This window comes from Balaenoptera physalus (genome assembly GCF_965194825.1).
Source record: "Balaenoptera physalus genome assembly, chromosome: 2".
NCBI classification, from domain to species: domain Eukaryota; kingdom Metazoa; phylum Chordata; class Mammalia; order Artiodactyla; family Balaenopteridae; genus Balaenoptera; species Balaenoptera physalus.
This window is the reverse complement of record NC_138883.1, coordinates 139,938,616-139,965,718: the sequence shown is the minus strand read 5'-3', so window position 1 is coordinate 139,965,718 and position 27,103 is coordinate 139,938,616. Positions and strand designations below refer to the sequence as shown.

Here is a 27,103-nt window from a genome sequence, read left to right as displayed (position 1 = left end):
CAAAATCAGTGCCGATGTGAAAAACAAGGAGGAACTCATCATTACCTGTTATAAGACCAATTAAGAATTCACAATATCTAGCTTTGGAATCACATTTGTTTAAAAGGCCATTTCTTGAGGTGTTGGCAGTTTATATACTGAACATAGTGAACTGTGTTGACCTATTTCTTGTGATGCACTGAGATATAACAGCAAGGAAGGTTATGTTGACTTGTGGGACTACTCAGAGGTCATGATGTACAGTTTCTATGCAGCCATCTGCAAATCACAATAAACACTTCTGTAGAGCTCACTTTATAAAAATTAGTAGAATTATTGAATAACCTCTCAGCTTCTGAAACACCCTCTTTAACTAGGATAACACTATCAAGAAACATCTAATATAACTTTATGAAGGGCTGCTCCTTTGTATGCAGGCCAAGTGGAAATCAGTAACAGAGAGAAGAAAGGATGCAATGAAAGGGATGACTGCATAGTGTTCAAAGCCTGCCTCTACAAAAAGAAGTAGGAAGGGGAAAAGAAACAGATGGAGTTAGTGCTAACAGAGAAATAAAGAGGATTCTTAATAAAGCATGGAATGGGAAGGTGGGACACCAAGATGGGTAATCTATCCAATTTGGGGGAAAACAAAACAAAACCCCCAAAATTTCAAGATATACTGATCTGGTTGAGATGATGAACTCTTTGAAATCAACCTTTTTTCAATTTAAGAAATATAGTAGATTAACTAGAGGGTAATTGTGAGCTTTTGCCTTTTATAAGAGTCCTTTTTGTAAGAGGCAGTAAAGAATAACTGATTCTTACATGAACATGAGTTGGTTGATCTGACCAAATGATGTGTTATTGGAGGTTTTAAAGTAATTAGACTAATAATGTAAGTATAGGGCATTAGAATACCAGAAGGTATATGTATTTATATACATATAAATACATATATCTTATTTATGTATATACCTATATATCTAAAACAAAAGAAACTTCCCATGGACTATGTCAGGCTCTCCTTTTGAGCAAAACAACTTACCTTTTAGAGAAGAATGTAGTATTACTGAGTGAATGAAAAGCCTTCTTCATATAAAATCAACAAAATAATTGCTAAAGTTATTAGAATTTTATTTTCTTTCCAAAGACCATGAATGAAATGAATTCGTTCTTCCAACAAGTAGTTATTGAATTTCAACTCCATGTTAAATACTATACAAAATGTTGCAGAGTATATAAACAAGGATAAAAACATTGTCTTCCTTCAAGGATCTTAAAGTCTTGCATGTATGTGTGTCTATGTATATCTGTATCATCTGTATCTATCTACATGATGTGTGTGTGATTTTGCTTATAAATAAGTATTTTTATTCACATAAAATTTTAACAATGAAGAAAATATATAGTAAACACTCTTCTAGATTATTCATGACTTGTTTTGACTGTACTAAGTTTTGGAAATGAAAGGTATGTATAAAACCTTGTCTTTACCATGCAGGAATATTCAACTGAGTAGGGGAAAACAGAAGGACCAAAAAGTGAGTAACTATAAAACCATACCCTGTATGTTAAATAAAACAGCATAAAAGAGGAAACAATCTAACCTAGAGGCATCACTAAGCTTTAAAAGAAAGCTTTCAAAAAGAGCTTCCAAGGACATTCCAGTGGAGGAGAGGCACAAAAGTGGGAAAAGGAAGTCTTTGAGGTAGATGGGATAGCATGATGACATGCACAAAAGTCATGAAACAATTACCCTTTTGGGAAATGCGTGGCTAGTCCAACTGAAGGAGCATAGACTATAAGATATACAGCAGTGGGAGAGTAGTCTGGAAAAGTACAGGAGAAAGTACAGGGTGTGCCATGTTATGGAATCTGAACAGTAGCTCATGGATAAAAAGGAGCTGTCGTGTCATTTTTATTAAATTAAATTTATGTATTTGATTTTACTTCATTATTTTCATATATTTTATATTTATATAAAATACATTTTATTTACTATATTAGCCTAATTTAAATTATGAATTAATGTTATTTAGTAATTAATATGTTTCAATATATGCACTATGATTTTACACATTAAAGTTAGAAGGTCTATAAAATATATAAATTTCAGAAAATAACTTTACAAAATCTCCCACTCTCCTATTTCTTCAGATAGTGCCTACTGATTCTCAGAAGTCATGATGAAAGAAGCTAACTTCCATCAACCCTCCTTTCCCTTCTTCTTACACTCTGTTTTAGTTAATTATTTTATTTTTCTTTTTTTCCTCTGGTATTTACCATTATGCCCTTAAGTATTCTTACACCTTATCACTTGCTATTATAGATATCCTTGAATAAAAAGGTGAGGGAATCAAACATTTACATTTCTCTTCCCTTTTCTTCTTTTTCCCTTCCAATATAGTTAGTATGATCAGGGATTGCTACTCTGGATGACATTTTGAGCTAAGATTGGAATATTGAAAAGGATCCAAACATTTGAAAGTTTTAGTAGAGTTCTCAGTCATTAATATATTATTTTACTTTCCATAAGGCCAACTTTTTCTGGGTCATGTGTGATCATTGTATGACACCTGAATTCCAGGTGCATAAGCCCATTGCCCTAATTCTTTTGCTGTAAAATCAGTTTCTCCATCAGGTAGTGCTGTTGAATAGTGTTTGTGCTCAGTCACAGCTTATACTGCCCACAGAAACATGTCAGGTATTGAAGACAAATCTAAGTCCAGGTTAGATAGCTGTCCCAGGGAGCACAAATCACTCATACCCCCCACCCCCATAATGAAAGATTCCCAGTGTAATCAGCCTGGGAGGTTGGGTGGTTCCCCTATTATGATAACAGAGCTCAGAGCTGGTTATGCAACTGCAAAATTGGGCACTCATTCCTAGCAGTAGCCAAGACATTGTTGGAGAAGAGAAGTCCATGCTGTTGAGCACTTGTATAACCTCCATGCCTGCTACCATAAACTTATTGAGGAAGCCCTGGGGTTGCTGATGAAAAGAGAATGTTATCCATGTGTAGACCATTTTGTTCACCTGATTACTAAAGCTCTTCCCTGCTGCAAGGGACTTGTGGTGAGTATTCACCTGAAAAACAAGCTCTCACTCAAGGTCCATTCTGAGATTCCTTTTCATAAAATTGTTACCTAAAATTATTTTTTAAGTTGAGGTATAATTGACTTACAATATTACGTTAGTTTCAGGTGTACAACATAGTGATTTGATATTTTTATATATTATGAAATAATTACTATGATAAGTCTAGTCACCATCTGTCACCATACAAAAGTTACTACAATACTATTTATTATATTCCCAGTGCTGTACTTTATATCCTTAAGACTTGTTTATTTTATAACTGTAAGTTTGTACCACTTACCTATTTCCCCTTCACCTATTTCCCCCCTCCTCCCACTCCCCTCCCCTCTGACAACCACCTGTTTGTTCTTTGTATCTATGAGTCTGTCTCTGTTTTGTTCCATTTTTTTTTTTGATGCCACATATAAGTGAAATAATTTGGTGTTTGCCTTTCTCTGTCTACCCTATTTCACTTAGCATGGACCTTTTAGGTCTATCCATGTTGTCTGCAAATGGCAAGATCTCATTCTTTTTTATGGCTGAGTAATATTCTACTTTATATATATACCACATCTTCTTTATCTATTTGTCTATCAGTGAACACTTACGTTACTTCCAAAATTCTTTGTCACCTATACACCAGACTTCTTTTTTTTTCTCTGAACATCATTTTTAATCCTTAGGAAAAAAATTTTAAGACCTTAAGCTCTACTGCTTTTAAAAAATAGTGATTTTCATAAATACTCTTGATACTTTAATAATAGATACAATTAGAGCTGTACTATTAAGGGCTAAAGGCACAATGTACAATAACATTCCATACCTAATGGAAGAAAGTTCTGACTTTTAGCTCAAACCTAACAAGCAGACTTCTTATTTTTAAATCCCTAAACATCCAGCCAAACCAAAGTTCTCTAAAGTTCTTCATACTCTTATTCCATTATCTTATTTTCTTCATAGCTGAATAAAATCAGTGACTATTCTGTTCTACTCTAAAAATTTAAGATAGTGCCTGCAATATGGTAGACAGTCATAAATATTTGTTGAATGAATACATTAATGAAAACAAGTTAAAGTTTACAGGCAGTGGAATGTCAAGTGGGATATATAAGCATGGTGGAAGATAAATATTAATAAAAAAGCACAGTAAACATTATTTAACAGTATACCAGACACTGATCTGAGAGCTTTATATCTATCAAGTCATTTCATCTTCACAATTCCATGAGGTAGGTACTAATAGATTTGTTTCTGCTTTGCAGATAAGGAAAATGAGGCACAGAGAGGTTAATTAACCTTCCAAAGATCACACAGCTAGTCAGTGTCAGGGCCTAGAATTTTGACTCCAAAGGCCATCTTGAACTACTATACCATATTGCTGTAGAATTGAGGTAAAAGGTCACTTTGGAGAAACAGAGAATGGCACAACAAATTCTTTAGAATATATTAAACATGCCTGTATCCAGCTTGCTGATGAGTCTATGTCAAAGGCCAAGGAGAAGGTACCAAGAAAAAAGAATTTTCCATAGTAGTTGAGATGGGACTTTGAATTGATGAGGAAGATGGCTGTGAAATTTGGGAGTTTGTATAAGGAACAAATAGGTAGACATGGAATACTCAATTTGTTTAGTAAATAATTTACCTTGTCCCAAAAGAATTCTGGCCTTTGTCTTCTTGAAGGCAAACTTTAGGCCCTTAGAATGACATGCCTGGAACCTTGGATCACACTGGATAGTCTTAACAAGGTGATTTTGGGTGGGGACTTTGGGCCAAGACAGGTGGTAACACCACGACTTAAGTTGGGGGTTTTGGGTTGCCCAGTCAAAGTGGAGCTGGAGATCAACTGTATGTGCAATCAATCATGCCTCTGTGATGGAGCCCCAGTGCAAACTCTGGAAACTGAGGCTCAGGTGCATGTCCCTGGTTGGTGATACTCCATGCGTGTGTCACACACTGTGTGTGGGAGGGGTTAATGCTGTGTGGAATCCACAGGGAGAGAATGACTGGAAGTTCCATGTTTGGAGACCTCCTGGATGCCGCTCTATAGGTCTCTTCCCTTGGCTGATTTTAATCTGTCTTTCACTTTGAAAGTATTTATAGCCATATGTACAACAGCTTTCAGTGAGTTCTAGGAGTTGGTCTAGCAAACTATTGAACCCAAGGGTGGTTTTGGGAACCACCATCCCTAACTTACAATTGGCTGTAGAAGTGAGTGTGGTCTTTTGTGGACTGTGTGACCTCAAACTTGACCTAAACTATGCAGTGAGGAAATAATAGTGAGGAAAAGAAACTAGCATCCGTGAGTGGCAAATGCTTCAGGATCAGCACTGAGCTCTTTGCTTGAGTGGTCTTGTACAAACACCCCAGGTGACCTGTGACAGATGTTATGATCCTGTTTTCAGATGAAGAAACTATGGCTCAGAGAGTTTTTGTGACTAACCTAAAGATGCTAAGGCCAAGGACTATTTTCAGGTCTCTAAATTTTTCTTGGATAGTAAAAGTAAAGTAAGACTTCATCCCTAGCATGAATGGTGGACTTGGGTCATACCAGGGGTGAAAGACCAGAGCTGTAAAAGGGGCCTGCCCAGCTAAGAGAAAGAGATAAAAACAATGCCACAAATTATTGAATATTTCAGACGTCTGCAAGATGTAACCAAATGAATCTGAACTGGGTTCTTCCTCAAGCTCATACTTTAGCCCTAATTTATCGAAAATTCTACCTTCTACTTATGGAACTCAGTAAATATGTTTTGGAAATCTCATTGTATTTATTGCAAACACAAAGGACACAAAATAGGTACTATATTTGCCCTGGTGCGGTATTGGAGGCACAATAAACAAGAACCAAAGGAAATGGAACACATATAAAATTACAATTTTGATAATTGCTCGGAAGGAAAAGTTCAAAGTGCTAGGGGTTTGTATGGGAAGGTCAGAAAAGCCTTCTTAGAAAAAGTGATACTTCAACTGAAAAGAATAGATTCTACTCAGGAGAGGTGAAAGAGTAAGAATATTCTTGGCAGAGGGAAGAAAAGGATTTTGACATGTTTCAGAAACCAAAGGCAGTGTAACTAAAGCATAGTGACAAGGAGAGAGGAGGGCAGGGCCAGGCCATTGTGAGCTATAATAAGGACTGTAGAATTGGTAGATAGCATAGAATCTGGATTTTAGATATGATAGACACCTAAGGTACAAACAAAGAAGGTGAGAAGATGAGGGAAATATAGAAGGAAGGGTTAAGTTTATTGATGGAGATCTTGGATAGCACTGAAGATAAAACTTAGATGCCCCAGTAGACAGAATGTCTGGAAATGTTGGTGCATATTGTGTATACAACCTAATCAACCTACCCCTTTCAATGGCTTTGACAGATGATTTCCTAAAGGGGCCATGTGAAATTAAAAAAAATAATAAAATAAAATAAACCCTGCATGCAACTCTTCTATATGTCTCTCATTTCAGTAGGTTCGAATGTCTTATGAACAAAATTAAATTAAAATTTCAGATCACTCCTGGGGAATGGAAGTGACCATTTTCAATGGGAGAAAACAAGGGAGTAAAAAGGCAAGCCCTTCTAATAGATTATTTAGAATTCAGTTTGTTATCAATCCAACAACTCTTGATGTACTTACCATGTGGACATGGTCCCTGTGTCTGAAAGCCACTGTGGTCTGAGGAATACAACACTTGTGCTGATGCTTGGAGACTTGCTATTTAAAGCCTCAATTTTCGGCAACCCAATTTTCTTTTAGATTCATTCTGTTTGTTTTTGTTCAGTTCTAGGAGCTCAGCCTGAGTCTGAGAAATAATTTAAGAATCTTCACTCAAACCATTGGGACACATCTTTCTAAATCATCAGCAACATTTTCTCTTTTCAAAGAGACCAGACCAGTCCTAGCTCCCTGTCCTCATTCTAAAGGAATTTATGAGAAATTCAAGTTCAAAATGGCTGATGGAGCATTTGAGGTTATACCTGCTTCCTCCCTAAAGCTCAGTAAATTTACAGAGAAAAAGAAAAAAATCACACCAGCATTAGGAGCTTGGGGAGCTGTCTGTCCATCAGCAGGGGGTAACATTTGAGATTCTATGGATGCTACAAAATTCTGTAATTGAGCACATGATAAAAAATAAAACAAAGCAAGCATCTCAACATACAGCATAGAGAAGCAAGGGTCTTCAATAAAAGGAGGTCTCTTGGGGTCAGAATAGGCAGGTGTAGGCTACAGGAGTGGGCTAAGGAGAAACGGGCAATGATATTGATTAAAATGAAAGGGCTCTGATATAGCATATCTGGCTGGACCAGTCTTTGCCATATAAACTGACTGTGGAAACTGCCATCTTGTGTACGTTTCTATTATTGTGGAATTTGCCATCCTAGCTAGAGGTCTCTTACAGCTACAAGAGAAAGAGGCAGAGCAGTGCCAGGTAAGTCCTGGCCACCACACAAGACATGGAATACCATCTTCCAGCGGTAAAACATCTAATGCACGAGAAAGAAAAAGCTGTGTAGACTACTTGTCTGCCCAGCTTCTCACTGCAGAGCTTCTGTAAACCAATCTCTGTACCCTGAGGGGGACGGTGATTTTCCTTCTTCTTTAGATCTCAGGCACAATCATATTATCAAAATCCTTATATAACTGATATATAAATCTCACTGTATTAGTTATTTTCATAATGTTATAGCCACCCATGAACCTATCACCTATAGCAGAAGCTAGGATCTTGAAAATGTTCCCCTCATCCCTCTGCCACCCCTCATCCATTAAGGCGATCATCTTGAATCCCACCCCATATTCATCATTTCCTTGATTTCCTTTCTGCACATGTTTATTTCTTATACATAAATTCTTTTAAAATTATATTTGTATTTGACTTTATAAAAATTGGTATCATGCTGTGTATAATCCTTTTACAGTTACTTTTTGCTTAATATTATATTGCTGTTTTATCCCTATTCTTGCATCCCTGTTCTCTGTAGTTACGCATTCTGACTGCCATGTAATATTTTGTTATCTGCATTTACTTTAGTCATGCACTCTCCTGCTGGTGAGGGTTTAGACGGTTTCCAATTTTCTGATAATGTGAACAATGCTGCTATGAACATGCTGGACCATTTCTCCCATGTTCAGGTGCAAAGTTTTCTCTTGGTATACACTTAGGAATGGAATTGTCAGGCCATAGCAGAGAGGATGTCCAACTTTAGCCAGGAATACCAAACCATGCTCCACAGTAGGTGCTCAGCCTACACCCCCTCCAACAAGGTATATTTTATCCATGTGCTTGTCTCCAATACTTGATATTGTCGGATTTTAAATTTTTGTCCATTAAATCATATAAAGTGTCACGCCATTGTGGTTGTTACTGACATTTTCCTGATCAATAATTATGCTGAACATTTCTTTACAGATTTATTGGTCATTTGTGTTTACTCTTCCATGAAATGCCTGTTCTTGCTCCCTACTACCTGACTTTTTAAAATCAGTTTTTTGGTGTTTTTCTAGTTAATTTTTGAGCTTTTAAAAAATATTTTCAATAGCAGTCTTTTGATTTTCCATTTTGCAAAGATGCTTTCCCAGATTGTGACTTACTTTTCCACTGTCTGGAATGGGTCTTTTGATAAATAAAATCTGAATTTTAATATTGCTTATTTATTGATATTTTATATTCCTTGCTATTTCTATGTTATTTAAGGAGCTGCTTTTTGTAAATTAATGTAGTCATCTTGCTAAATTATCCTATTATTTCTAAAACATTTTCTGTCTTTTATTTTAGTTCTTCTATGTAAGCAGTTATGTTCCAATGATGACACTTTTGCTTTCTCCTTTCCAAAACATATGAGTCTACTTTTTTCCTTTCATGTATCTTAAATCTTACTGGACTGGCTAGTACTTCTGTTAAAATATTGATTAGAAGTGGTGATAGTGGATCCCCTTGTCACCTTTCCTATTGTGAAAGGAATGTTTATAATATCTCTCCATTTATAATTAATTTTACCCATATATTTTTATTCTGAATGAGTGGTAGATTTTATCAAATCCTTTTTTTGCATCTATTAAAATAATGTTCCTTTTTCAATCTAATAATGTAGTAAATTTCAATTACAGATTTTTAAATATAAAATTACCTTTGCTTATCCAGAATAAACCCAACTTGGTCATGGTGGATGATATTTCTTTTTCTCACCTTAGAAGACTGATAAAAATCAATACTAGATGTATCTTGGCTTAGTGTTTCTTTACTGCTACAATTCTTAATAGTTATAGAATTAATCAAATTTTTTATTTCATTTTTACTCAATTCTGATGTTATATTTTCCCAAGAATTTGTCTACTTCTTTTAATTTTTGTAATGTTAAATTTTGTAATATTAAAGAATATCAACTTTTTAATCTTCTAAGTTTCTACACACATTTCACTTTTTATATCATTTTAATGTTATTTTTGTCTTCTTTATTTCTTGATTATTTTGCCAAATTTTTGTCTACCTTAATTTTTTCAAAGAACCAACTTATGTGTTCTTTTTTTCCACTGCCATTGTATTTTACTTTCTATTTTATTAATTTTTGACCTTACTTCTGTTGTGTTTTTCCTTTCTTCCTCCCTCTCCTTCTTTCACTTTTCTTCTTCCTTTGTTTCTTTTTCTTACCTTTCTTCTCCCTCTCCTTCTTTTTACTCTTATTCTTACTCTGATATTCTGTGGATAACATTTAAAAAAAATTTATTGAAGTACAGTTGATTTACAGTGTTGTGTTAATTTCTGCTGTACAGCACAGTGATTCAGTTATACATATATATATTATTTTTCATATTCTTTTCCATTACGGTTTATCACAGGATAAACCCTCCTTGGCAACCACAAGTCTGTTCTCTATGTCTGTGAGTCTATTTTTGTTTCATAGATATGTTCATTTGTGTCATATTTTAGATTCCACATATAAGTGATATATGGTATTTGTCTTTCTCTGTCTGACTTACTTCACTTAGTATGATAATCTGTAGGTCCATCCATGTTGCTGCAAATGGCATTATTTCATTCTTTTTTATGACTGAGTAATATTCCATTGTATATATGTACCACATCTTCTTTAGGTTGTTTCCATGTCTTGGCTATTGTGAATAGTGCTGCTATGAGCATAGCAGTGCATGTATCTTTTCAAATTAGAGATTTGTCTGGATGTATGCCTGGGAGTGGATTGCTGGATCATGTGGCAACTCTATTTTCAGTTTTTCAAAGACCCTCCATACATTTTTCCATAATGGCTGCACCAATTTATATTATGGATAACTTCTTAAGATCAACACTTAGCTCATTAATTTGGAGGTTTTCTTCTTTTATTATGTAAGGTCTCAAAGCTATAAATGGTACATCATTTTTGCTGAACACATGTGTTTTGTGATATTTTTTTCATCATAATGTAATTATAAATGTTTACATTTTTATTCTTAATTTCTTCTACAGTACACCCATACATTTAAATATGTCTAAGTAAGTGAGGATTCTAAAAAATATCTTTTTGTTATTAACATTTAGCCCAATTGTGTTTTGGGTGAGATTATGATCTGAAAAATATTTATTTTATGAAATTTGTTGAGGCTTTCTTTATGGTTTTGTACATAACCAATTTTTGAATGCATGAAAAAAAAGCATACTCTCCAGTAGTTGCATGCAGAACTCTAAAATATGGTCATTAAGTTATACTGCTTGATTATGTTTTCCAGATCCTATATGTACTCACATTTTTTTCCCACTATTTGACTTATTAATAATCGAGAGAGGTATTTTTAATTTTTCTATTAAAGTAGAGGAATTATTTTTCCTGTAGTTCCATTGCTTTTTTTACTTTCTATATTTTCAAGCAATTTTATTAAATACTTGCATCTTTAAGCTTGTTATATTGATATTTTTATTGCTGAATTAACTTTTTATTTTCTATTTGTGACCATATCAATCTCTAATAATTTGGTTTTTAATCAGTTTTATTTGATATTAATATTCTCATTTGATATTAGTAACTCATGTTAGCTTTCTTTTAATTAAGCATTTGATTGATATTATTTTTCTGTCCTTTAAGTTTCACTGTTTAGTGTCTGGGGTAGTTTAACAAATATATCCTCAAATTCTTTCATATTCCCCTTTCATATGATGGAGCTTAATTCCTGACCCCTTAACTGTGTGCTGGTCTGAGTTACTCATTCTAATGAAAACAATACCGCAGAAATGACGGTTTGTCCCCAAACAATTCCTCAGGCCAAAGCTTCACTCTTTGTGGTCCTGGGAGAAGCAATCTGGGTCTTGGCATTTGAAAGGGAAAGGGGTGGGATTCATTGCCTGAGATTAGTTAGTACAATGCTTCTCAAATTTAGTCATCTGGAGAGCATGATAAACCATAGATTCCTTGGCCGCATCACCACAGTCTCTGATTTTGTCCTTCTGAGGTGGGGCTGAGAATCTGAATTTCTTACAGATTCTCAGCTGACTGCCTCCATTTGGAAGACCATGCTTTGACTAGTGCCGAGTTAGTATTCACCTATTTTTCTCAGTTCCTCATACTTACTGTGCTTCTGAGCTGTCTGATTTTATTCTAGAAGATACCTGGACCAAAATTCTGACTATTTATAGATATAGATTAAGGTTGCCAAATAAAATGCAGGATTTGCAGTTAAATCTGAACTTCACTAGAATATTTACACTAAAAAAAAATATTTGTTGTTCATCCGAACTTCAAATTTAACTGGGTGTACTGTAATTTTTATTTCGTGAATCTGACCTCTCTAGTATAGATAGAGGCATTGTTTATCCCAGAGTCTCTTGGAGGACTTGTAAAAGCACAGATTTATGAGCTCCACCCGCTCAGTTCTGTTTGGGTTTGTCTGGGAGAGACCCCAAGAATTTAAATTTGTCACAAGTTCCCAGATGATGCTATTAATGCTGGCCTGGAGCCAGACTTTCAGAACCTTTAGTTCATCCCAAAGCAATGGTCAGGGAGAAGCAGAACTATTGCTTTATCCTCTGACAAAACCACTATGCCCCACAAACCAGCATGCACCCTAGAGATTTTTCACAGTTTTTGATGTGTCTTGGTTTTTCTTCTATGAGCCTTTTGGGATCATTCCTGGGAGAGACAGCCAGAAACTCTCCTAGTTCAACATCTTGGTAAGAGCTGGAACCATAGAACAGTGATTTTATTTTAACTTGCCCCTGAACTACAATAAAAATTCTCCTAAAATTAGTTATATTATTTTATACCAATGTACACCAATAATTTATATAGTTATATAAATAATAATCAAATTATATAAATAAAAGAGTTTTAATTTTTATTCACCAGTAACACCCCCATTTTAGAAATAGCAGAATAAGAAGAGGAATCTTAATGCACCTGGAGTTAATTTTGTATATGGTATGCATTAGGAGTCTTTGTTGGATATCTTGTGTATGTCCCTCCAGATTAATTCTCCTCCATTTTGAACCCATTTCTGGCTCAGAAATACTCATTTATATCTTGTGCAACAGAGATCCCTTGACTTCTGGCTTCTGGTTTGCTTCAGGCATTGAGGAACCAAAGGAAATTAGAGGGTAGGAGGAAGGAGAGGTGGGGTATTTATGATACTTCAATGGATACTTCTTCCCTGAAGTATTGCCTGGGGCTGGTTGTGCCTCTAGATTAAAAGTTACTTCTACTGTCAAGGTCCTCCTCCTTACATAACAGCTGTACTTTCCAATCCTAGTAACCCTCTCTTACCCTTTTTATCCTTGAGTCTAGAGGGAGTAATAGTTCTGCTGTTTCTAGCCCTGGGTATGACATCCTTTGTGGTTTCACTATTTCCTGCTAGCATCTCTGTAAATAATCCCTTTATTAAACCCTTCCCCAAAGTATCCTAATAAGTATGTGCCATCTATTTCCTGCCAGGATTGAAATGGCACCTTTTTATTTTTATCCATATGGAAAAAACGATTGTTCTAGCACCATTAAGTAAATATTTCATCATTTCCTTATTTATTAAAAAAAAGCCATTTCTATGATATATTTCCATACATTTATGGGTCTGTTTCTGGACTCCTTAGTGTTCATTTCATTCCATTTAGATTTGTGAGTAAGAGTCTCTGTAAGACCCAAGAATCTATATTTTAAACAAACTCCATAGGGAATTCTTAGGCACACTAGATTTTGAGAACAGCTTAGAATTTTTTTTTAACTAATTCAATAAGATTGCCAAATTGATAGCAGAGAGGTAGTTGTCAAGAAAACTGTCCTTGTTTTAGAGGAAAAATAACTATCGAGTTTTATAATTAGCCCAAGAAAGACACTTAGTCTTATTTTTTCCACTTTTTTAATGAGCAATTTTGGAAGTTTGGGAAGGTAGATAATTCTATTTTGACAGGTCTCTTTCAAACAGTTTAGAGCTATTGTACACATCAGGTACACAAATGGAGATTCTTGATTACGCAGAATTTAAGTGAAAGGTAGCCAAAAGGACAAACAGAAGTTTGGTTGAGTAGGAATTTTCATTATTTCAATTCAACTTAGCTAGAAGAGCATTTGATTTGTCCTAGGTTATCTGCATTTATTTGAGAGTTGCTAATTATTCTAACTTAGACGTGTCTTGCAAGGTTTAATAAATAGTTTGTGATGAGTAACCATGCTGTTTTCCAAAAGAATTAAGTTTACAGGAAATTATGTATTAGAAATATACACTAGATTCAACCAATTCCTGTCTTGGAAGCTTTGACAGCTGGTTTATGTAAATGCCTTAAGGCTATTCACCTGGAATGACCACCCACATTTAGACCAAAAAACAAACCAAGTAACTAATATCTATCCTCTAGTCTTGCAGTCTCCAGAGCCAGGTGCCTGTACTGGGGGTACAATATACGATCCTATGGGGCGGGGCGGGTGCAGGAAAAAGATATCAGAACTTCTATTTACATTTATTTTAAATACTATCATTTGCAATTTTCTATTTTTGGTTGCATGTTATAATATCCATAATATTTGTAACAAGTGATAGCAAATATATTACATTCTACATCAGTTAATCCACATATACTGGGGATGTATGCTCTTGCATTTTTAATTGAGCATAAAGCAAGTTCAGGTAAGTTCAGAGATCGCTGCTCTAAAGCCATGTTACTCTTAATGGAGCTTGCTGACCACCAGCAACAGCCTTCTCTGGGTGATTGTTTGAAATGCAGGTCCAAATCCAGTTACTGAGTCAGAATCTGCATTTTCATTAGATCCTTAGGAGATTTCTTTGCCTAGTTAACTTTGAGAAGCACAGAGAGCTGGCCTTGTAAATCCTTTCAAATTTAAGTCACAGGGATCCTATGAAGGAAAGAGCAGATGAAAACTCTTTCCTATTTATTTAATTCTCTTAGTAGGACAGGGGGAAATTTCCTGTTTTCCTCCTCTCAGTTTTAGCTCAGAAAAGCCAAAGGTGGTCTGTCTTCTTCGGTAAGAGATGTTTTTTTCCCCTTGTTCTTTTTTCCTTTCCTTTTTTTTTTTTTAATACTATTATGGTTTTTTCCTCTGGGTTATATTATTTGTTTAAAAGACAATTCCCTGTGAACAAATACCTGTACTCGAGACTATTTTGCAGTGCAAAAACTAGAGAGACGTCTGCTTGATTCCCTGAGATCTGCTTTGACTCTTGTCTTCAATATCGAAATAGCCTTCTAGTGGATAGCTCTTATATTTTCCTCCAACACACTCTGTAGTACAATCAGTTACCTTTCAAAAAGTAGATTTTCAGGTAATTCCTCTATTTAAAAACATTTTATCAGAACAGTGGTTTCCAGTTTTTTAAAGCATCCTATCATTAAACATAATTGAATATGGAATTTCTCAAATGTTTATATTTCTATTTTATGTTAATATCTATAAAGCATAATCATGAATTGCAATATTAAGCTCTCATTAGCATACTACTATATTTCATAATAATATACTAGGTAAAAAGCATGAGAACAGGATGAAATAAATAGTATTTTACTATCTCATTGATCACCCTGAATTTATACTATTATTAGGTGATAGCTTATAAGAAAATATACACTTAGGACAAAGTTCATTCTTAACAGTCACAGATGTAAATATTTCAAAGAATTTTCTCGATAATTTCAAGTATTTTTAGCTGATACCTTGTCAGAACTGATTACATTGTCATTATTTTTGCTTCATCACTTGGCTGATGAAGAGCTACCACAAGGTTAAAGGAAAGTGTCAGCTTTGCCATTTTTGAGTTTCTCACTTGTTCTTGCATTATTAGTATTATCTTCAGTCTGCAGCTCTTGCGGAAAAAAAATCTTTTTCAATCACTTGTCCATTTTATGATGGTTTAATTAAAACCAGATAATTTAATGCACAACTCCACATAACCTGGCCCACAGAAATTACAACATATTGTGATGTGCTGAAAGCAAGCAAACAGGAAAAGATGAGGCTGTCAATCCCTGTCTTGGGAGCCTGTGCATCAGATGAGGGCACCTGTGCATCAGATGAGGACAGGGGCCACCTTACATACGTCCCAGCAAAGACTTTGGTGACAATCCACGTGGAAATGTGAGTAAAGCTTATTTTCTTTATTTTTTAGCTTAATATTATAAATAGAAAGTCTAATAATTTTTTTTTTTTTGCATCCCAGTGCATTGTTTTGTACCTGATGAAGACTGCTGGCCTTAAGAATTAAACTCAAATTCCTAGTGCAATGTTTATTCGATTAGACTACTTAGGATCACACACAATTTCTAGACTGGGGCAAGATTTCTCACTTCCTTATCCACAAACCTCTATTCAGAGTCTACTTTTTGCCCAATAATAATAATTCAATGATGCCATTTTATTTTTGCCAAAGGGGTCTAAAGTCATTTTATTGATTTTAAGGATCTTTGAACCACATTAATGTTCTTCATTCAAGCATTAGTTACATATTTCTTTGTGCAGCGTTATATCTCACAGCAGAGGAGAGATGTTCAATAGAGAATTCAGTGACCTTCTACTTATTCACTGCTATTTAATAATCTACAAACTCTTCCCAGAGTTACAACATTATGTGGCTTTATAGGTTCCTTCCTCCCTTAATACCAATTGCTTACTTATTTTCTCCCTTATTTCCAATTAAAAAAAAAACTCTGTTCTTCAGGAAAAAAAAATTGGGTGGATATGAGATCATGCATGATCCCACCATATTCTCTCCATCCTTCTGCCAAATGTTCTTGCAATTTCTCTGATAAATGGGTGGTAAGTGAGTGCAATTCTGACACACAGACAAATTCTTACAGTCTTCCTTTGGAAGGAAACTAAGCTAAGAAAGGGACTGTTAATAGCTCTTTGGAGCATCCATAACTTTGGCTTTTAATACTGTGGTTGGAAAAGGAAATAGTATACTCCAAACTGAAGGAATCTACTTTGAATAGAGGATGGATAAAAATTTGACTCAACTCTACTAGGAATTGGGTGTGTGGTTTCCTGAGGGCTGCACATGCTATATTTGATGCTAAGATTCCTAAACAAACCTTTAGGCAGATTCCATTGCCTAAGTGTTCTTACACTGCTGAAGACCTGCCTGATATTATTTTTTTCTTATTTCTCTGAGAAAGCCTTTTTCTTTCCTTCTTTCTCCCATTCCTTCTTTCTTCCTTCTGCCCTTCCTTCCTACTTTCCTTCCTCCCTTCCTTCCTCCCTCCCTTCCTTCCTTCCTTCCCACCCTCTACCTCACCATCTTCTCTGCTTCCTCCTCCTCCTCCACCTCTTTCTCCTTCTTTTTAAAATTTAGGTCTTAGTTGCTCTCAGAAATCTGCTCTCTTTTCTTAGGGTGTTCAAATGAGCCAGCCTAAATTTATGGCAGATAAAAGGCAAATCTTGGTCAGTGTTAAAGATAGATCAATTAATAGGTAAACTGTATCAGTCTTAATAAACTCAAAATAAATATTTTGTAATAAAACCTATACAATTAAGTCAAACAATCTCCATATGGTTGTTCTCTACAGGATTTACCACAAGCCAGAGTTCTCTCACATGGAGGGAAGAACTGAACCTAATTGTTGGGAAAAAATCTCACTTTCCATTTTACCTTACATTTAGGTTGAATGCAAATCTTTATTTTCAGTAAAATGTGTGTATCTGTTCTGTGTTTATGTCAGGAAGAAATTGCTGCAGCGGATGAGAACTTGGGTGTGCCAGTCAGTGCTAATATAGACAGATACTGAAAACACTAGTATTGCTTTACTATGTCTTTGTATTTTATGTAGTTTGGGGAGAGAGAGAGAGAGAGAAACAGACAGACAGAAAAGAGAGAGAGGCATCCACTTCATAAAGCAAAAGATTTGTTGAAGCTGTTCTAAATTTGGAGAACTGTAGTACCATAGGGGCTAATTTATTCATGATCCAGTTTCTATCTCTTGGGGTAAAGTGGTATGTCCAATGAGCTAACTTCTCAGACCACAGTGTACCTCTCATGGTCTAACATAGCTTAGCACTAAAACCAGGGCCCAGCTCTTACTGGGGTGCCATATTTGAGCCTGATTTCTCAGTACACTAGGATGTCCCTTATCCTAAATACCTTTGCTTCAGTTTATTGTCCTGGTAGGAAATACAAGGAATGGACATAGCATCTACTCAAGTTCTCATGGTTTAGCAGCATCCTACTATGTGGTACCAAGGAATATGAAAGAACATAGCATTTAGAGTTGGCAATCACTTAATAGTTGACAACTTTAAGCTCCTCTTTTTATAGATAATCAAATCGAGAGAGAGAGATAATATGAAAGATATGAGGGCTTTAGTGAGTTAATTCTAGAGTTGAGACTGGGGAGGAAATACGCTGTGTTCCAGGTCTGAGTTTGTTCTGTGGTACCACACCTGTCCTTCTGCTTAAGTGGAAGGAAAGGGATGCAAGTGAACTGGGCAAAACCATCTGACTCATTGAGTCTGGGGCCTTCCCAGAGTTAGCAGAACCCCTTTGACTTGGTAACACTTATCAGAGCCTATCCACCTACTTTTTCTTATTTAATCTTCATCATAGTTAAGTGGGGGTAGATATCATTAGTCTCATATTGTTTGATGGAACACCCAAGCTGGAAGTGCTCTCTCAAGGGGTTGCCAATATGGGCACTTTTAAAATTTTTCTTTTCATTTGCAATTTTATAAGCTAAACAAAAGATATTTGTTTATTTCATATGTTTAGTAAGATTGATTACAGTACATACATGGGAGTTTAATTAAATTCTGGATCTTATTTAGGTTACCTTATACTTAAACCTTTACAGAAGTGCCCTGATCCCTAATTCAGAGACAGGAATTCCTGCACAGGGTTGAGGTTTTCTTTAAGAAACATCTAACACTCAAGGAACAAATGATTCTAGCTTCAGTGTATTTTTAAACCATTCCTTAGGGCTTTATTTTAAGAAAAATTGTCTTTGGATCTCATTTTCCAATCCAACACCCAAGGGAGTGATTGCTATACAAAACAAGACGGGCTATGACTGATCATTTCATTTGTATTCATTAAAAAGATTGAAAAAAACTAAATAGGAAACTATACACAATAAGCATTGAATTTATAAGTTGATGCCTAGAAATAGAAAGTCCCTTGAAACTAATTCCAAATAGTTTTAATGCAGTCATCATGCAATGTGACTGGAAGGTTGGCAACTAAGACTGTGTTTTGATTTAACAAATGTGTATTCAACACCTATTTATACCAAGCAGTGGTATAAAGTTTGAAGAAACAGTGGCTAATGAAACGAAGTCTTGACCTCATATAGAAGTTATTTTATGTTGAAAGCAACAAGTATGAAACAAGCAAACAGATGATATAATTTTAGGTGGTTGAGTCCTCAGAAGAAAAGAAATGCAGTCGGATGTAGTTGGGTCAGTGAATAGAGGGTGGAGATGAGCATTATTTCAGGTAGGATTGTCTAGGAGGTAGCATTTGAACTGAAACCCACACAATGTGAAGTATCTAATCCTTCAAATCTCCTGGGGGGACACATTCTGGGAAGAGGTAATAGCCAGTATAAAATCCTAGAGGCAGGAAAGAACTGATCATGTCGAAGGCACAACAAGGGTGAGGGGACAGCAAAGGGGTGAGTGGGAGGTGTGTGGAGGTGAGGTCTAAGCAGTAAGTGAGGCCAGACCATGTAGGATCTTGTAGTCCCTCCTAAAGATTTTCAGTTTCATTCAAAAGCTGGAGAGAAGGCATTGGGACATTTTGAGCAGGGGAGTGATACAATCTGCTTTTCTTGATAAAAAGGATCCCTCCCGACTGCTATGCATGGAATAGCCACTGTGGAGGGCACAGGGCAGTGTGTGGTGACCCCAGAAGCTGGAGAGACTCAGAGGTCTTCGCGATAGTCTAGGGGAGATATGATTGAGGTTGGCTCTACGTGTGAGCAGTAGATTTGGTAAGAATTGATCGAGTTCATGATATAATTCTAGCATAGCAGTGACAAGGACTTGTTAAATGGGTTGTATAAGGGATATCAGAGAAAAGAGAAACAGGGAAGATGCCTAGACTTTGGACTACATAACTGGGTGAAGGATGATGCTATTTAATTAGATGGAGAAATCCTTGTGAGGAATGGATTTGGGAAGGCGTTTAAGAGCTCTATTTTGGACATGATTGGTTTCAGACGTCTCCAATACATCCAAGTGTAGTTAGTAGTAGAATAAATGAGTCTGAATTTCAGGGGAGAGGTTCAATCTGAAAAATACAAATCTGGGAGTCATTAGGGTAGAGAGGTGAAGGAAGCTAAAGACTGAGCACCAGAGAGTTAAGGTTTTATATCTTCTACCTCCATCTTTTTAAGGATGAAATGTGGTCTGTGATTCTAGCATTGGCTCAACTCTGTGCTCAGTGACCTTGGATACAGTGAAATGCTCCACTCACACACAATTCACCCATCCACAGATCTGAGCAAAGGGAGAAGGAATAACCTTGTTTTCTGTTTGAATCATTGACTACTTGTCTTCTCATTGCCCTGTAGTCTGTCTTTTGAGCATCTCTGTTTGTTGCTTCTTTTAGTTGAAAGAGGTCCACGCTCATCTTTGTAGGTGCCCAAGAACTCCACATGTTTGCACTAGGAGCATTGCCCTGGCCATCCACTTCCTTAGGTATACCGGCCAGAATCTGTTTGCAGTTGATTACATATATATTACAAAAGCCATCTAGGAAACATTGAGTTTGGAAAGCAATGAAATCACATGGCAGGAAGATTGCAGAGGAAAATCAGATACCTGTTTTTGGCTTCTGGAGAAGCTGTATTGTTTGGTAAATTTGAACATACAATGTAGAAATTTTTCCTTACGGTGAAAAGGGAGTTTAAGTAAACTACTCTGTGAGGTTAGGGGGAGGCCTGATCGAATAGAGTGTTAAGTTCTAATTGAATTGGCTTTGGTGAAGTCTGTACCCCCAGTGCCATGTATACAGGCTGGACTGTTGTCTACTTTTTAAATCTCAGCAAGCAGCCAATCACCCCTAGCCAGATTTAAAGGGAGACAGGCAGCGGGAAATGAAGATTAACATTCTAACATTCTCAGGACAGGTAGGATTATCTCACTTAATGCTACTTTAGTCTACAGATGTCAAATATATGCATCTAAATACACAGACACTGATGCTCAATGTGTCTTTAGAACAAGGCAGAGTAGAGAGCCTGAGGTATGTTTAATCACAATGGCTTACTGTATAGACTGGAAATGTGAAGCATGTTGTGCTGGGCAAATGGAAATGTTTAAGATGATCGTAGCAAAGAGAGATTGGCTGTTTGGGGTCTTAGAGCTTTTAAAGAGAAATGACTGGGGATGATCACTATATCAACCAGCCCAAAATAAATGCTTTAAAACCCCGTAATTCAAGTCTGAAGACAATTGTGTTTGGGACTTCAGACACATTTAATAGTTTTAAGGAAAAAAATCCCTCTGAGGCAAGTTTCTTTATAACCAAATTTTCTGGCTTGTGCTTCCCTGTTTTGCTTTATACCTAAATGTGTTAAGATGGCCCTGAAGCAAACACAGAAAGGATTCTTTTAGAGAGGCACTTATGGGATTTGTGTCTGAGGAACCCCATTATCCCAGTGTTCTTTGGGGCATATTAGCATGTTTTTCCTCCCGAGAAGAGTACTGAGAATGTCATTTCCCTCCTTAAAAAACCTTGCTATTGCATACACTCAAAATATTTAAGCACACCATTTGAGATTATTGATTATAATAATAAAAACTAATACTTCCGGACTTCCCTGGTGGTCTAGTGGCTAAGATTCTGTGCTTCCACTACAGGGAGCGGGGGTTCGATCCCTGGTTGGGGAAGTTCTGCATGCTGTGCAGTGTGGCCAAAAAAACCCCAACAAAACAAAAACAGACAAACAAAAAAAAAACCTGATACCTCTATAGAGCTTTACAGTAAAATCATACACTCTAGAAACAAGATACCATTTCCCTTTCCTCTGGTTCCCCATCTTACTTTGTCAACTAACCACTCTCACTTTATTTCTTACCAATTCCTCAACCAATTTCTTTCCCCTCCGTTTTTGCATACTTCCTCACCTTTGTAGTTCTTTTTCCTTTTGAATGAGAACACCTTTTGGGCATCTAACACATTTCTTGACACGTAGAACGTTCTCAGTAATATTATGATGAATGAATGAATAACTACAGGAAAACTAAGTCTTTACTGGTTCCACTCCATTCCTACTTATTGAAATTCTCTTTTTCCTTCAAAGCCCACGTAAAACGATGTCATCTCATGAAATTTCTCCTAATTGTATTATTTAAATTAAATTTATCCCCGTGTATTTTTCTTTTCTGCCTAAAGTTCTTTGTAGCTTCATTATAGTGCTTGCCCCCTATTATATTTAAGGATTGTATGTCCCTGCACTGGTTTATGAACTCCTTGAGGGCCAGATTCATGTTTTCTTCATTTTATAGGATCAGTGGTGATTACCACAGTGCTTTTTATATAGTAGTCTAATAGCCATGTACTATTTGAAAGTAGATATTATCACTTTAATTTTATATGTAGGATGACTTTAATTCTTTAAGGGCTTGTCCCTGTATGAACTCTTTTTTATCTATTTATCTGCCTTTCCATAATAAACATTTATCTTATTATTTATGTATGGTAAGTGGCAGGAAATAGAAAAAGGAACACATTCAAGAGTAAGAGGAGAGTTGCTATATATGTTTTGTGGTGATGTGAGACAGTAAAATCACACCTATAAGGAAATTGGAGCTCCCATTTGAAATTACAGGGACATGCAAATCAGAACCACAAGGAGCTATCACCTCACACCTGTCAGAATGGCTATCATTAAAAAGACCACAAATAACAAATTTTGGCGAGGATGTGGAGAAGAGGGAACCCTAGTACACTGTTACTGAGAATGTAAGTTGGTGCACCCACTATGGAAAAGAGTTTGGAGGTTCCTCAGAAAACTAGAAATAGAGCTACCGCATGATACAGCAATTCTACTTCTGGGTATATATTAAAAAAAAAAAAACACTAGTTCAAAAAGATATATGCACCCCAATGTTCGTAGCCGCATTATTTACAATAGCTAAGATATGGAAACAATCTACATGTCCATCAAGAGATAAATGGATAAAGAAGAAGTGGTAAACAATGGATTTCCACCAGTAGAATATTACTCAGCCTTAAAAAATAATGAAAATTTGCCATTTGCAACAACATGGATGATATTATGTACCCTGGAGGGTATTTTGCTTAGTGAAATGTCAGACAGAAAAAAACAGATACTGTATGTTATCACTTATATGTGGAATCTAAAAAACAAAAAAAAAAATTAAAAAAAATGAATATAACAAAACAGAAACAGACTCATAGAGTATAAACTAGTGGTTACCAATGGGGAAAGGGATGGGGGGAGGGGCAAGATAGGGTTAGGGAATTAAGAGGTGCAAGCTAGTATGTATAAAATAAAAGATACAAGGATATATTGTACAGCACAGGGAATATAGCCACTAATTTAGAATAACTTTAAATAGACTATAAGCTATAAAAAATATTGAATCATGTTGTGCACCTGAAACTAATATAATATTATAAATAAACTCTAATTAAATAATAAAAATAAAATGTCTAAGAAAAATAATAAAAGTACTGGGCTAAAGGTATCTTTAATAACATAGGTGATTTCCTAGGGTCCTGAAACCTAGGGTTTCTGAGACCATGAGGTCTCCTTCTTGAGCCTCTTCCATGGGATTAGAAGATGCCTGACATATTTCAGCTTTTAGTTTCTTTCTCATTCTTCTGGTGCATGGTTGGTGTTGGATAATCAGCTTCAGTTTGGAATTTGGGAGACCTCTGCTTTCATGAACCTTTCCCTTTTCAATAGAAAATAAAGCAGTAGCTAGAGACTGAGTCTGTTCCATTTTATAAGCATTTCCTTTGGAGAATATAAATTAAATTCATGTCTCAAATGAGGGAGAAAACTCTGACACTGATTTTATGGGAATGAGTGTTCCTGGAACAAAGGAGGGCTGTGCAAAGGTCCTGAGGTGATAGTGGGACTTGCAGGTTCAGGTGCAGCAAGGATACCAGGTGGCTGGATCAGTGGGAGCTAGGTAAGGAGGTCAGAGGAATAATGAGGGTTTTGATCTTGTGCAACCTGGTAGGTCATTGTAAAGATGTTTGCTTTACTTTTTGTGAAATGGAAAAACATTGGTGGAGCAGAGTCAGAACTCAATTTAACTTCTATTTTGAAAAGGCTGCATGCACTGCTTGCTAGGTTGGAAACTGACTATAGAGAAGCAAAGCTGGAAGCAACTTGTGTGAGATGGTGGTGGTTTGACCGGGGGGTGGCAGTGGAGGTACTAGTAAGTGCTGGATTCTGGATATGTTTCATAGGATTTGCTGATGGCTTGGGTGTGTGGTGTGAAAGACAGAGGAGGAATCAAGGATGAACCCAAAGTTTGGAGCCTGAGCAAACAGAAATAGAGTTTCCATTAAAAGAGATGAAGACAATTATAGGACAATCAGGTTAGAGGAAATATCGGAAAATCGATTTTGGATGTGATAAGTTTCAAATCCGTATTAGTTATCCTTGTGGAGATATTAAGTAGGCAGTTGGACACGAGAGCCTGGACATCAGGGGAGCAATCTAGGCTGATATAAATCTAGTAGCTGTCAGCATAGAGATGGAATTTAAAGACATGTGATGTCATGATATCATCTAAGGAGTGATTAAGTAGAAAGAAGAGCTCAAGTACTGAGACCCATGAGAAAAGAAGGATCCATCATTTTAGATCCAATAGGAGTACCAGCGAAGTGGGTTGAAAACCAGATGAGTATAGTGCTCTAGTGACCAAGAGAACAAAGTGTTTCCACGTTCAAATCTATCAGTGTTTTCAGCTTGCTTTTGAAACTCTCTCTCTCCCTTTTGGTTCAGTAGACAACTGAGTCTGTAACGTACTGTGATGAATGTTTGACAAACTGGGAGCTCCAAGATAATCATATCCTCTACAAAACAACCCCCTTGGGAGGATGTGTACCTCCCAAAGTAATGCTGTCATAGCCCAAGTCATTTGCAGAACTATTTGGGGGAATTGCCATCATTTCCCTTAGGATATACATGGATAGTGCACAATTATGTTCTGAAAGATAATTTTGTGGGAGGACTAGGATTCCCCCCACCCCCGTATCTCAAGTCTGGTGAATAAGGGTTGTGAAGCCAGACATCTCTATACTTGGTCAACACCAAAGTATGAATGTCAAGGCTTAAGGTTGATTTGCATCCTCGTCTATCTTTTAGTACATTTTCTGTTTGTTTCAAAGCTGTGTATGCTCACTGATTTCAAATTAATCATTAGATTACACGGATAAAATAAAAGGAAGGGAAACACGCCCACAGTCTTACTTTTATTGTTTGTAAGATTTCTGCATCATTTTCGCACTTTTCTACTTGCTTTTAATTTCATCTTTTGGAGACCAAATATCTTATAAACCTCCCAGAAATGGCCTTTAAGTTGGCTCTCAACATAAGAGCTGTAAGTGATTTCAGAAAGACATTCAGAGGTACGTCTTGGAAGTATGAAATATAAATGTGAATGTATAACTTCTAATTTTTAATTTGTGTCTTATCTTCTTTATCTTTTTTTCTCTCACCCTATCCCAATCCCCTTTTCCAACGTCCAGTTGGTCAACTGGTGAGAAAAAAAGAATGCGATTTGGAGTCAGAGTTGGATTTAAATTGCTGTTCTGACTGTGAAGTTATTTATTCTATCTGAGCCTCATTTCCTTCATCAAGAAAGTGGTAATCTTAATAGGGAATTGTACATAATTAATTAAGGGAGCACGTGTAATGTATAGTGTATTTAGCACAGCATAGGTGCTCATCAAAATTTAACATAATTGGAAACACGTCTGAAAAAATAATGCCTCATTTTCTTATCATCTGAGTGATGTACTTTCCTCTTTGGTTTGTTGTAATGATCAAATTAAATCATGTATATAGCATGCAACAGAGAGGCTGGAATATAACATGTGTCCAACAAACCTTTGTTGACGACATGGATCTATGTTTCATGTTTTATTCCTAGTCCAGTGCTTTGCACATAGTAAGAATCCAAATACTTTTTTAAAAAATTAAAATGAATTTTATTTGTTTATAGTCCCATGCTTGTACTCATACTTCTCCAGTGAGATATGTCATGCTGTTTTACTAGAAAATGTGCAGGAAATGCATGGGGTGCTGTTTGCAGTAGGAGGTAGATTAGTAAAATAAATAAGTAAACACACTTTCCTCACCTAAAACACACATATTAATTATAAAGAAAAATTCAAAACACTGAGGCAAACAAAGAAACAACCTAAAAATATTACTAAGGATCCCATGATTCTTCTCTGATGTATTTCCCTAATTGCAAAGGGCATGAAACAACACTGTCAGTTGGAGCAAAAGCTTCAAAACCCAGGTTTAAATGGCAACCCAGGTCTTCCAGGTTTCATTCTGGTTTCCATAGAGTCCGTTCACTGTGCGTGAGTGTGACCTTGATGTTCATTTCTGCTCCTTGCACAAATTCTGTACATTTGGCTCTTCACACAACTTAAATACATGTTCATCTGTTTTGCCCATGCCCATGGCTGCAGTGCCTCATGCAAGCTTTCTTTCATACCACTCCTTCCTTTAACTCCAGTGGAAATCCTTCACAGCACATTTGAATGTTGTGAAACTTTTATTTCAGATGCTTCATTTCATCACAACAGGCTTTTATTCTATAATATCTATTTGGAGTAGGTTGTCCTTTTAGAGAATTTGTGACAAAGGAGCTTTATTGTATGTTTTCTCTCCCTCTCTTTCTCTGTCCTCACCAGACACACATAGTACCTGCATTATGTTAAAAAAAAATTCTGTTTTATTAATTAGGTCACAAAAGTATAGCAGTTTAATGAAAAACTCAGTCATTGTACATTAAAACACCTCAAATAGAGAGTGATTTCAAAGTACTCCCTTCATCTGGAAGGTGTGATAGTGTTTATTTAGATAATCTCTCTCATACACTCGTGCATGTGCACACACTCCCTCACATATGTACCCACTCTGTCACACACGTTCACTCACATGCACACATGTACTCACTCTCTTACACCCACACACTGCTTTATTTTCCAAACTCCAGCTCTCAAGAAGAACTCTTAGGTGGCAGAAACCCCAACTTAATTGGCATAATCCATGTCACTGAAATGCATGGGCAATGCTTGATCAATAATTTTTGACTGAATATCAACTTTCCATTAATTCAATCTGTGTAGCTATAGATCGGCTGCAGCTGATTAGTATTTTCTTCTTTCCAAATCAGAAGTGACGTCTTCCATTATCTAAATCTATGGTTTTCAGCCTCGTTGGAATATTAAAATCATCCTGAAACTCTAAACAATACAATGCCCAGACTTCAGCTCAAGAAATTTGAATGCCATTAAGCGGGGTGAGACCCTCAGCGTTGTTTTTTTTAAAAGTCTCAGGTGACTCTAAGATGCCTCATGGGACTTCCCTGGTGGTCCAGTGGTTGGGACTCCGCACTCCCAGTGCAGGG

At 36.2% G+C, this 27,103-nt stretch overlaps 1 long non-coding RNA gene across 1 annotated transcript; it reads right to left on the bottom strand.

Annotated features, from left to right (window-relative positions):
- Positions 1-3,277: 3,277 nt before the first annotated feature.
- On the bottom strand, positions 3,278-21,209 carry LOC309654690. Its single transcript, XR_014260416.1, has 2 exons — positions 17,590-21,209; positions 3,278-15,843 (listed from the first exon to the last, which is right to left on the bottom strand). It is a non-coding gene; the product is annotated as an uncharacterized lncRNA (long non-coding RNA).
- Positions 21,210-27,103: the final 5,894 nt, after the last annotated feature.